The sequence below is a fragment of the Amaranthus tricolor genome, chromosome 5 (assembly GCF_026212465.1).
Source record: "Amaranthus tricolor cultivar Red isolate AtriRed21 chromosome 5, ASM2621246v1, whole genome shotgun sequence".
NCBI classification, from domain to species: Eukaryota; Viridiplantae; Streptophyta; class Magnoliopsida; order Caryophyllales; family Amaranthaceae; genus Amaranthus; species Amaranthus tricolor.
Window position 1 is genome coordinate 7,243,153 of NC_080051.1, and position 10,000 is coordinate 7,253,152.

Here is a 10,000-nt window from a genome sequence, read left to right on the forward strand (position 1 = left end):
AAGGGAGTTTGACAAACTCTTTGATGTGGTAGAGTGCCCGGAGAAACTGAATGTCAATCAAGCTGCTTTCTATTTGAATGGGAAAGCCGACTATTGGTGGGCAAACAGTGAGGCCGGACTTTTAGAGCAAACTGGTGGGGGTTCGGATTGGGGTATGTTTAAGAAAGTTATGCGGGAGAAGTTTTACCCGCTGCATGTGAGAAAGGACAAGTTGAATGAGTTCGTTCGATTCGAGATAGGTAGTTTGAGTGTTGATGCATACTACCACAATTTTATGGAGTACATCAAATACTGTCCAGATGATGTACTCACTAAAGAGAAGAAAATGCAATGCTTTGAACTGGGATTATCTTTTCATATTCAAAAACATATCCAAAGTGATCGCTATAGCACGTTAGAGCAGTTGTATAAGCGTGTAGCTGACGTAGGGAATATCTTTCTAAAAGAGAAAGAAAATGAGAAGGTCAATGCTATGGAGAAGAGGAAGGAAATGGTTAGCTAAGGAGCACCGTCAGGTTTCTATTAGAAGAAGCCAAAGACCTTTGGAAGTTTTCAAGGGAATAGTTTGAGTGTGAATGTAGGGTTTAGGAGTGAAGTGTGGTCTGCTAACCATTGCTCGATTGGGATGGCATGGAAAGAAAGTTATTCTGCAGGAGGTGCAAGAAAAACAATCCCGGGAAAGATTGTGAAGGGAATTTGGTTGAATGTGATTCCTGCCACAAGAGGGGGCATAGGGAGTATGAGTGCTACATAAAGAAAGGAAGTGAGAATCGACAGCCGGGAAAACAACACCGGCAACAAAATCAGAGCACCTTTGGGAAACAAGGCAACCAACAAACTGGGGGAGGTCATCATGGTAACAATGGTAAGAGATTCCAACACCAATTTAATGGGGGAAAGGGTCGGACGAAAGAAAACCGGGTTGAAGGTTTAGGATTGCAACGTGTGGGAAACCAGGGGGGAGGAATGAACGCACAACCGGCTGGTGGACAAGCATCTGCGATCAGTTCAAGGGAAGCTGACCAGTAAACGAATGTGGTTACAGGTACGTTCACCATCCATTTTAAAACTGTTAATTTATTGTTTGATTCGGGTTCAACTTGTTCATTTCTTGCAAAAGGTAAAGTAGAAGAATTGAATTTAGAAACATTTGAAAAAAATATCATATGCTATGGCTGTTTCCTTAGAGAAATTATATAGTTGTGATAGGTTGTATAAGGATGTACCTTTAAAGATAGAGAAAGTTGTCTTTCCGAGTAATTTGTACGTGTTAGACATGGAGGGTTTGGAGGTAGTTTTGGGAATGGATTGGTTAGGAAAATACAAAGCTACAATTAATTGTAGAGAACAGAGAGTGTTTTTAGTAGGACCACTCGGGCAAAACATTCGGTATAAGAAATATTACAAGCGGCCTAAAACGAACTTAGTGTCAACCTTAAAGTTGCAAAGACTCGTGAGACAAGGACATCCTTTATACTTATGTCACATTAGTCAGGAGGGGAAAAAGGAGGTGGACCCTAATGAAATTATTGTTGTGAATAAGTTCGTGGATATTTTTCCTAATGATATTTCCGGCATGCCACCTCAACGAGAAATTGATTTCACGATAGACTTGGTGCCTAGAACGGGACCAATTTCAAAGGCCCCGTATCACATGGCCCCAAATGAAATGGAGGAATTGAAGTCTCAACTCGAAGAATTGTTGGATAAGTGTTAGATCTGACCAAGTGTTTCACCTTGGGGCGCTCCGGTGCTGTTCGTGAGAAAGAAGGACGGTAGTTTGAGGTTATGTATTGACTATAGGGAGTTAAACAAGGTGACTGTTAAGAATAAGTACCCGTTACCCCGAATAAAGTATTTGTTTGACCAATTGAGGGGAGCCTGGTATCTTTTCAAAAATTGACTTGAGGTCGGGTTATCACCAATTAAGGATCGCTGAGGGAGACATACATAAGACGACTTTTAGGACACGTTATGGACACTTTGAGTTCACTATGATGCCTTTTAGGTTAACAAATGCCCCAGCTGCTTTTATGTGTTTGATGAACCATGTATTTAGTGCTTACCTGGATAGTTCGTAATAGTCTTCATTGATGACATACTGGTTTATTCCAAGGACTGGGATGATCATGAGGTACATCTACGGTTAGTTTTACAAACTCTACAAGAACACAAATTGTACGCAAAGCTGTCGATGTAAGAATTTTGGTAGGAGAAGGTGTCGTTTCTGGGTCATTTTCTTTCTAAAGAGGGTGTTTCGGTGGATCCGGCATAGATAGAGGCGGTGCGGAGCTGGTCGTCACCAACGAATGTCACAAAAGTACGATGTTTCTTAGGCTTGGCTAGGTATTAGCGTCTTTTTGTCAAATATTTATCGCGCATTGCTCGGCTTATGACTTCGTTAATGAAGAAAGAGAAGAAATTTAAGTGGACTGACGAGAGTGAACAACCCTTCATGACTTTGGAGGAAAGGTTAACAACGGCCCCTATCCGTACTCTTCCTGATCCTAAGTTGGATTTTACAGTTTACAGTGGGAGGCGTGCTTATGCAAGATTGTAAAGTGATCAGTTACGCTTCACGGCAGTTAAAAACACACGAGGTTAACTATCCTACTAACAACTTGGAGTTAGGCGCTATAGTCTTCACTCTCAAGAGATGGCGACATTAGCTAAATGGAGTTAAGTGCAAAATCTACACCGATCATCAGAGTCTGAAGTATCTTTACAGTCAGAGTGACCTGAATATGCTGCAGCGTCGGTGGCTGGAGTTGATGACAGATTATAATTTAGAATTTTTGTATCATAAGGGGCGCGCAAACTTGGTTGCTGATGCATTGAGTAGGAAGTCTAGTCATACAATGGCTGCTCTTGATGGGATTGAGGAGTTGAATCAAGATTTTTCTAGATTGAATTTGGCAGTCATTCGAGAAGGTGAGTTGCAACAGTGTCTGGTTGCTTTAGCTATACAACCCTCGTTTTTTGAGGAAATTCTGAGTTTGCAAGATAAAGACCATAAACTTATAAAGTTAAAGGAGCATGCTCGCGAACGAAAAGCAGAGGGATTCTTTATTCATGAGGATGGAGGTTTGAGGTTTAAGGGCCGGTGGTGTTTGCCGATGGGAGAACCGACTTTGAAAGAGCGTATCTTAGATGAAGCTCATAATTCAAAGTTTTCTCTTCACCTAGGAGGTGAAAAGATGTATCAAGATCTTAAACTGATGTTTTGGTGGTCGGGTTTGAAGAAGGATATTGCGGAGTATGTTTCGCGCGATGTTTGACCTGTCAAAAGGTTAAGAGCGAACATAAACGACCGGATAGTTTGCTACAACCTTTGGAGACATACCGGTGTGGAAGTGGGATGACATATCGATAGATTTTGTTGTGGGCTTGCGTCGACCAAAGTCGTGTAATGATGCTTAATGGGTCATAGTGGATCGATTGACAAAATCTGCACGTTTCATTCCTATGAATTATCGTTGGGTGATGGAACAGTTGGCTGGTGCTTACATTAAATATTTCGTACGATTTCGCGGTATACCTCGTACAATTGTGTCTGATAGAGATACACGTTATCTGAAAGTTGATAGGAGGTCGAATACTCTCTAAAGGGGGGGGTGAATAGAGAGTATGCCTGTTTAAAATTTTTGTCTGAAAGGTTAGCTCAAGAGCTTGGGTGACCTTTCTAAATTGTTTTCTGGAACAGCTTTAGGTCGATTAATAAAACTATAACGTATGTGCGGAAATAAACTTAAACAATAACACACGATATGTTAACAAGGTTCGGTTTTAAACAACCTACTCCCCACCTATAGGTTCTCTTCCAACCCGTAGGATTCAACGCCTTTTATTAATAGACTTTAAGACAACCTTGAAGAATGTCTTGCAAGTCCCTTAATAAAAGCAAATCCTAATCTCACAATAGAGATTACAAGTTAAATACTTTCAAAAGTATTCTATGGTTAGGCGTATTAATCAATGCAAATTCCAACTCTTTTTAACACTTAATCCTATTACAAATTGTAGAGCTAGATGAACTAAGAATTACAAATCTTTTTGAACACTTAGAGAATACTAGATCTTATTTCAACAAGAGAGAAAATTTTAAGAAGAGGTGCAATCTTAATTCTTGAATGAAGCCTTGTATTTATATATGTCACGCGTCAACATATCCTTGAAGAGTAAGAAAGCTTCATCCGCCAATTTCGTTGATCTGGTTAATCTGTGCCAGTCTTCAAGATCTTGAACTTTAACTCAAACTGACATTGCACTGACAGCTCATATAATTACATCATTGTGTGCTGTAATGTGTTATTAATAACCAATGTTGTGCTGCCACATTAGAACTCATACAAGATATTGAAAACTCAGCAAAAATAGATAATTCAACGTGTAAATAATTATTCAAAAATTAATTCCTATTTTTAGTATTAATTTTAGTTGTATTTTCCTATTTTTAGTATCAATTTAAATTATCATCTTATTTATAGGAAGACCTTTAATTAGCATAGCTTAACAACTTATTTAATTTCAAATATATACCGTGTATTATTAGTTACAAAACATGTGAAACTTATACATTAACATTTAATCATCTAAATATCTTAAACACACATTTTAAATTCAAATTCAAATTTAATAACATAATATATCTAAACGTTAAAACGTATAATGATATATTCAAAATATTCAAACATACTTTATATTTTAATTCAAACTTAATTTCAATATATTTTGACCTATTAAAATATTTCAAAGTTAATTTTAATATACTTTGACGTACTAAAATATTTCTAATGATGATGACTAAAATAATCTTATCTTAAACATAATTATCTTAAAACCATTTAAACTTATTTCAAAACTTATAAAATCAACCTTAAGATAAACTTAAGTCATTTAAACATATTTTTATATTTAGGACTTAAAATATATATCAATTATTCACTTCATATTTAATATGACTTTAGAGCGACTTAAACAACTAAATATAATTACTTAATTTATTTGTTTAATTAATATGTGTTTGAACTATCATCATTTAAGAGAGTTGACTCTTCATTATCTGACGCACTTTTGGAAGAGCAGGCTATGGGCACTACATTATTGTATAGTACATCATTTCATCCGCAGAGAGAACAAACCAAATTTTGGAGGACATGTTGTGTGCTTTTTCCATGGAGTGGCAAGGGTCGTGGTATGACCATTTGGATCTTGTCGAGTTTTCTTACAACAATAATTACTAGGCGACAATTCAGATGGCTCCATTTCAGGCTTTGTATGGGCGTCGTATCGAAGCCCGGTGTATTGGGACGATTTCACTAAAGCAGTGACTTTAGGACCCGATTTGTTACTTAAAATGACGGAGCATGTGAAATTAATAAGGGATACAATGAAAGCGGCACAAGATCGTCAAAAGTCTTATGTTGATTTAAAGCGTCGTCCAGAAGAGTTGGAAGTAGGGGATCGAGTGTTGCTACGGGTATTACCGATGCGTGGGGTAGTTTGTTTTGGTGCTCGTGGAAAGTTGAGCCCTAGGTTTATTGGTCCTTATGAGATTTTGGAACGAGGGGGTAAGATGGTATATCGGTTAGCTCTTCCCAATTCCTTGGAAAAAGTTCATGATGTGTTTCACGTGTCTTCGTTAAAAAGATCTTTTGCAGCGACCTCTCATGTCTTGGACCCCGACCCTTTGGAACTAGATACAACCTTGTCTTATGTTGAACAACTTGTTCGGATTTTTGATACGAAAGTCCGTAGTACGTGGAGGATAGATATTACAATGGTTAAAGTTTTATGGTCAAATCATGAGCGTGAGGCGGCTACGTGGGAAACCAAAACCTCCATGCGTGAGAAGTACCCGCACCTATTTCAGGTTAGTAAAGTTACGGTTACGTAACTTCCTAAAGGAGTGTAGAAGGCGATAGGAATTTCACGCGAATTAATAAATAAATCGATTTGGGTTGTGACTTGTCATTTAACAAGTGTTGTGTTGTGAATTATATTGGTGTGTTATCTGTATGAGTTGTTTAATTGTTATCAACTATCTGCATTATGTTTGTGGGTTCTATGTTTCTGTGTCATTGTGCAAGTTACGAGGGCGTAACTTCATTTAAGGGGAGTAGCCCATTAACTTATCGATTAAAAACAATTTTAATTAGTAATAAATAATTAGTCGATTAAATATATTAAATAATTATTTGAGTATACCTTTGTTGCACACTTGTTTTGTTGCATAAAAAGTTTATCGCTTAACGATAACAACTAAACCCAACAATAAGGTAATTCAATAAAAATTAAAAAAAAAGAAAAATCACAAAGTGGTCGGTTGCTTTGGATGAATTGGGGGGATTTGTAACTCCTCCCTAAATGCCCAATTAAGTGGTATTAAGACTAACTAATTAAGGGGAGATTTAAATGTGCTTAATTAGGCTTTGAAGGGTCAAAAGACATTTGAAATTCACTAAAATATTCAGAAATTTTCTTCACCATTTTAGATCTATTTTTTTGACCATTTTAAAGAAAAAGAGAGAAAAGTGAGAAAAAAATCATGAGTGTTGTTTTGGGTGTTCGATTGGGCAATTTAATCCTTAATCCTTGAAAATTGTAAGTCCGTGATTATTATACAAAATTTTAATTTGTTAAAAAAAATGTTTTTCATGATTTAATTCTTTAGCAAAATTTAATTTGTTAGAAGAATTATATTCACGTGTTATGTTTATATAGTTTTTTTTTTATGATTTGTAGTTCTTAAACAAAATTTTAATTTGTTATAAAAATTATATTCATGTGATAAGTTTATATATATTTTGTTTAATGATTTATAATTCTTTAACAAAATTTAATTTGTTGGAAGAATTATATTCATGTGTTACCTTTATATGGTTTGTTCATATTCATGTTTAGTTTTCCATGACTTAATAAACTTTTAACAAAATATAAATGTTAGAAGGGTTGTGTTCGTACATTTAGATTGATAAAGTTTTTTATTTTTTTTTATAAAATCCTAATTCTTTAATAAAATCTTAATTTGTTAGACGAGTTATGGATGAGTATGTAGTTATAAATTATTTATGTTTCGTTAGCAAAATTTCAATTAACTATAGAAGTCATGTTCATGATTTTATATATATATATATATATATATATATATATATATATATATATATATATATATATATATATATATATATATATATATATATATATATATATATATATATATATATATATATATATGTATGTATATATATATATATATATATATATATATATATATATATATATATATATGTATGTATATATATATATATATATGTATGTATATATATATATATATATATATATATATATATATATATATATATATATATATATATATATATATATATATATATATATAATATTTTATATAATTAATGAGTAATAGAAATGTTTTAATATAATTATTTATATATTTTTTTATATGTTGTCATTAATTGTGTGTTGAGATTTGTGTATGTGTGGATACTCATATCTTTATTATTTCATTATTAAGAATGATTTGTGGTAGTATGTGTTGAATTGTAAACATTGGGAATAGAAATCATTGAATTTAAAATAAAGGAGTTAAAGGAATATAAATATTTAAATGAAATAAAAAACTAAAAAAATTAATTTTAAAAAAATTTTAGACAGTAAGTGTGTCTCGAGGGGTGTGCCTCGAACCTCGACATTCAAGTGCGTTTTGTTTGTCGCTTCGTTCACTGATTGCATTAAAGGTCACTTAAACGCTAAAATTAGTTAAAAGTAGTAAATCGGCGTTAAAAATTATGAAATTTAGTTACCAACATAATTGATGTCTTTCGGACGCAGTGGTGAAGTCAGATTTTTTGTTTGAATTTTCAAAACTGTCCAAATGGCCAATAAAGTTTCTGGTTGCATTTTTAAATTTAGAAGTTATTGAGATTAATGTTTAATCATTTAAAACTATGAATTTTAGTGACGCCTTGATAGTATAAAGCGGATTGGTTGTGTAAACACGTACTAATACGTGATTTTTGTATGTGTGGTTGTGTCTAGGATCTCGATTCATAAGGGGTTGAGATTTCTTTTGTGGCGTGCTTTGATTAATTTACCGTGTATTTAAGGTACACGCTTCGACCATACTTATTTAATTGGTTAGCTACATTAATGTTATACTCATTCTATGATGTGATTTTGTGTATCACTTAAGGCTTAAGCACCAAAAATAATTAGAAAAGAGTTTAACTTGGAAATTTGAGGATGGTTATGTTGGTTACCCATATAGATTGGAATTATTATTATTCTTCATTCCTATAGCAGTTTTGGATCATTACGGTCACCATGGGGGTATGCATACTTTACCTTTGGCGACCCGAATTGGAAAGGAAACGTCTTAGGCCGAAGGTTACCTTAATATTACTCTGGCGACCCAAACTGGACTGGCAACGACATGAGTTGGGAATTGGAAAGACAATAATGACATCTTAATATTAGAGCCTTTGCATGTTAGGATAAACTCATTGTTTGTATGTAACCTGTATAATGACTCTGACGTGTGCGGGTTTATGTTCTTTGAACTTGTTATGATGTTGTCTTTCGAAAACTAGCAGGTCGATTTGCAGGCGGCAATAGTGTGTGAGCACTCCAACATTAGAACCTGTAAATAAGTTGACTGTCGTACTCGAACTATGATATTTTGTCGTTGAACTTGTTTATTAATTTCTGCAAGTGCGTTTATATTTTAAATTAGAATATGGTTGTGAAGAGGCCCTTAGTCTCTCAAGTTGTAACCTTTAAGACTTTCACTAAATTGTTGTTGCTATCTTTATTTGCTTATTTCTTTATCTCTAGAGCGTCATCGATTCTATATACAATTTAACTTAAATTTCCTACGCATGACCCGGAATTTATATTTACATATGACTATTTGGTTCACTTTAAACCGGACTTTTACATAGTCCATAGTGGTGCCTAGGGATGCAGAATGCTGTTTTGGGGATGGACATGGACACGTTCCATGCCCAAATCAAGCATTGTACGCTAAGCGTGAACGACTATCTAGTACGAGCTGACCATCTCATGCAAATGGGAGGGCTCATCTGTGCTGATGTCGATCGAGGGGTGCTACCTGGTTGATCTCGCTAGTAGTCATATGCTTGTCTCAAAGATTAAGCCATGCATGTGTAAGTATGAACTAATTCAGACTGTGAAACTGCGAATGACTCATTAAATCAGTTATAGTTTGTTTGATGGTACCTTCTACTCAGATAATCATAGTAATTCTAGAGCTAATACGTGCTACAAACCCCGACTTCTGGAAAGGATGCATTTATTAGATAAAAGGTCAATGCGGGCTCCGCTCGTTGCGCTGATGATTCATGATAACTCGACGGATCGCACGGCCTAAGCGCAGGCGACGCATCATTCAAATTTCTGCCCTTTCAACTTTTGATGGTAGGATACTGGCCTACCATGGTGGTGACGGGTGACGGAGAATTAGGGTTCGATTCCAGAGAGGGAGCCTGAGAAACGGCTACCACATTCAAGGAAGGCAGTAGGCGCACAAACTACCCAATCCTAACACGGGGAGGTAGCGACAATAAATAACAATACCGGGCTCATAGAGTCTGGTGATTGGAATGAGTACAATCTAAATCACTTAACGAGGATTCATTAGAGGGCAAGTCTGGTGCCAGCAACCACGGTAATTCCAGCTCCAATAGCGTATATTTAAGTTATTGCAGTTAAAAAGCTCGTAGTTAGACATTGGGGTGGTACAATCGGTCCGCCTTGCGGTGTGCACCTGTCGTCTCGCCTCTATCATCGGTGATGCGCTCCTGGCCTTGATTGGTCGGGTCGTGCCTCCGACACTGTTACTTTGAAGAAATTAGAGTGCTCAAAGAAAGCATACGCTCTGTATACATTAGCATGGGATAACATCATAGGATTTCGGTCCTATTGTGTTGGCCTTCAGGATCGAAGTAATGATTAACAGGGA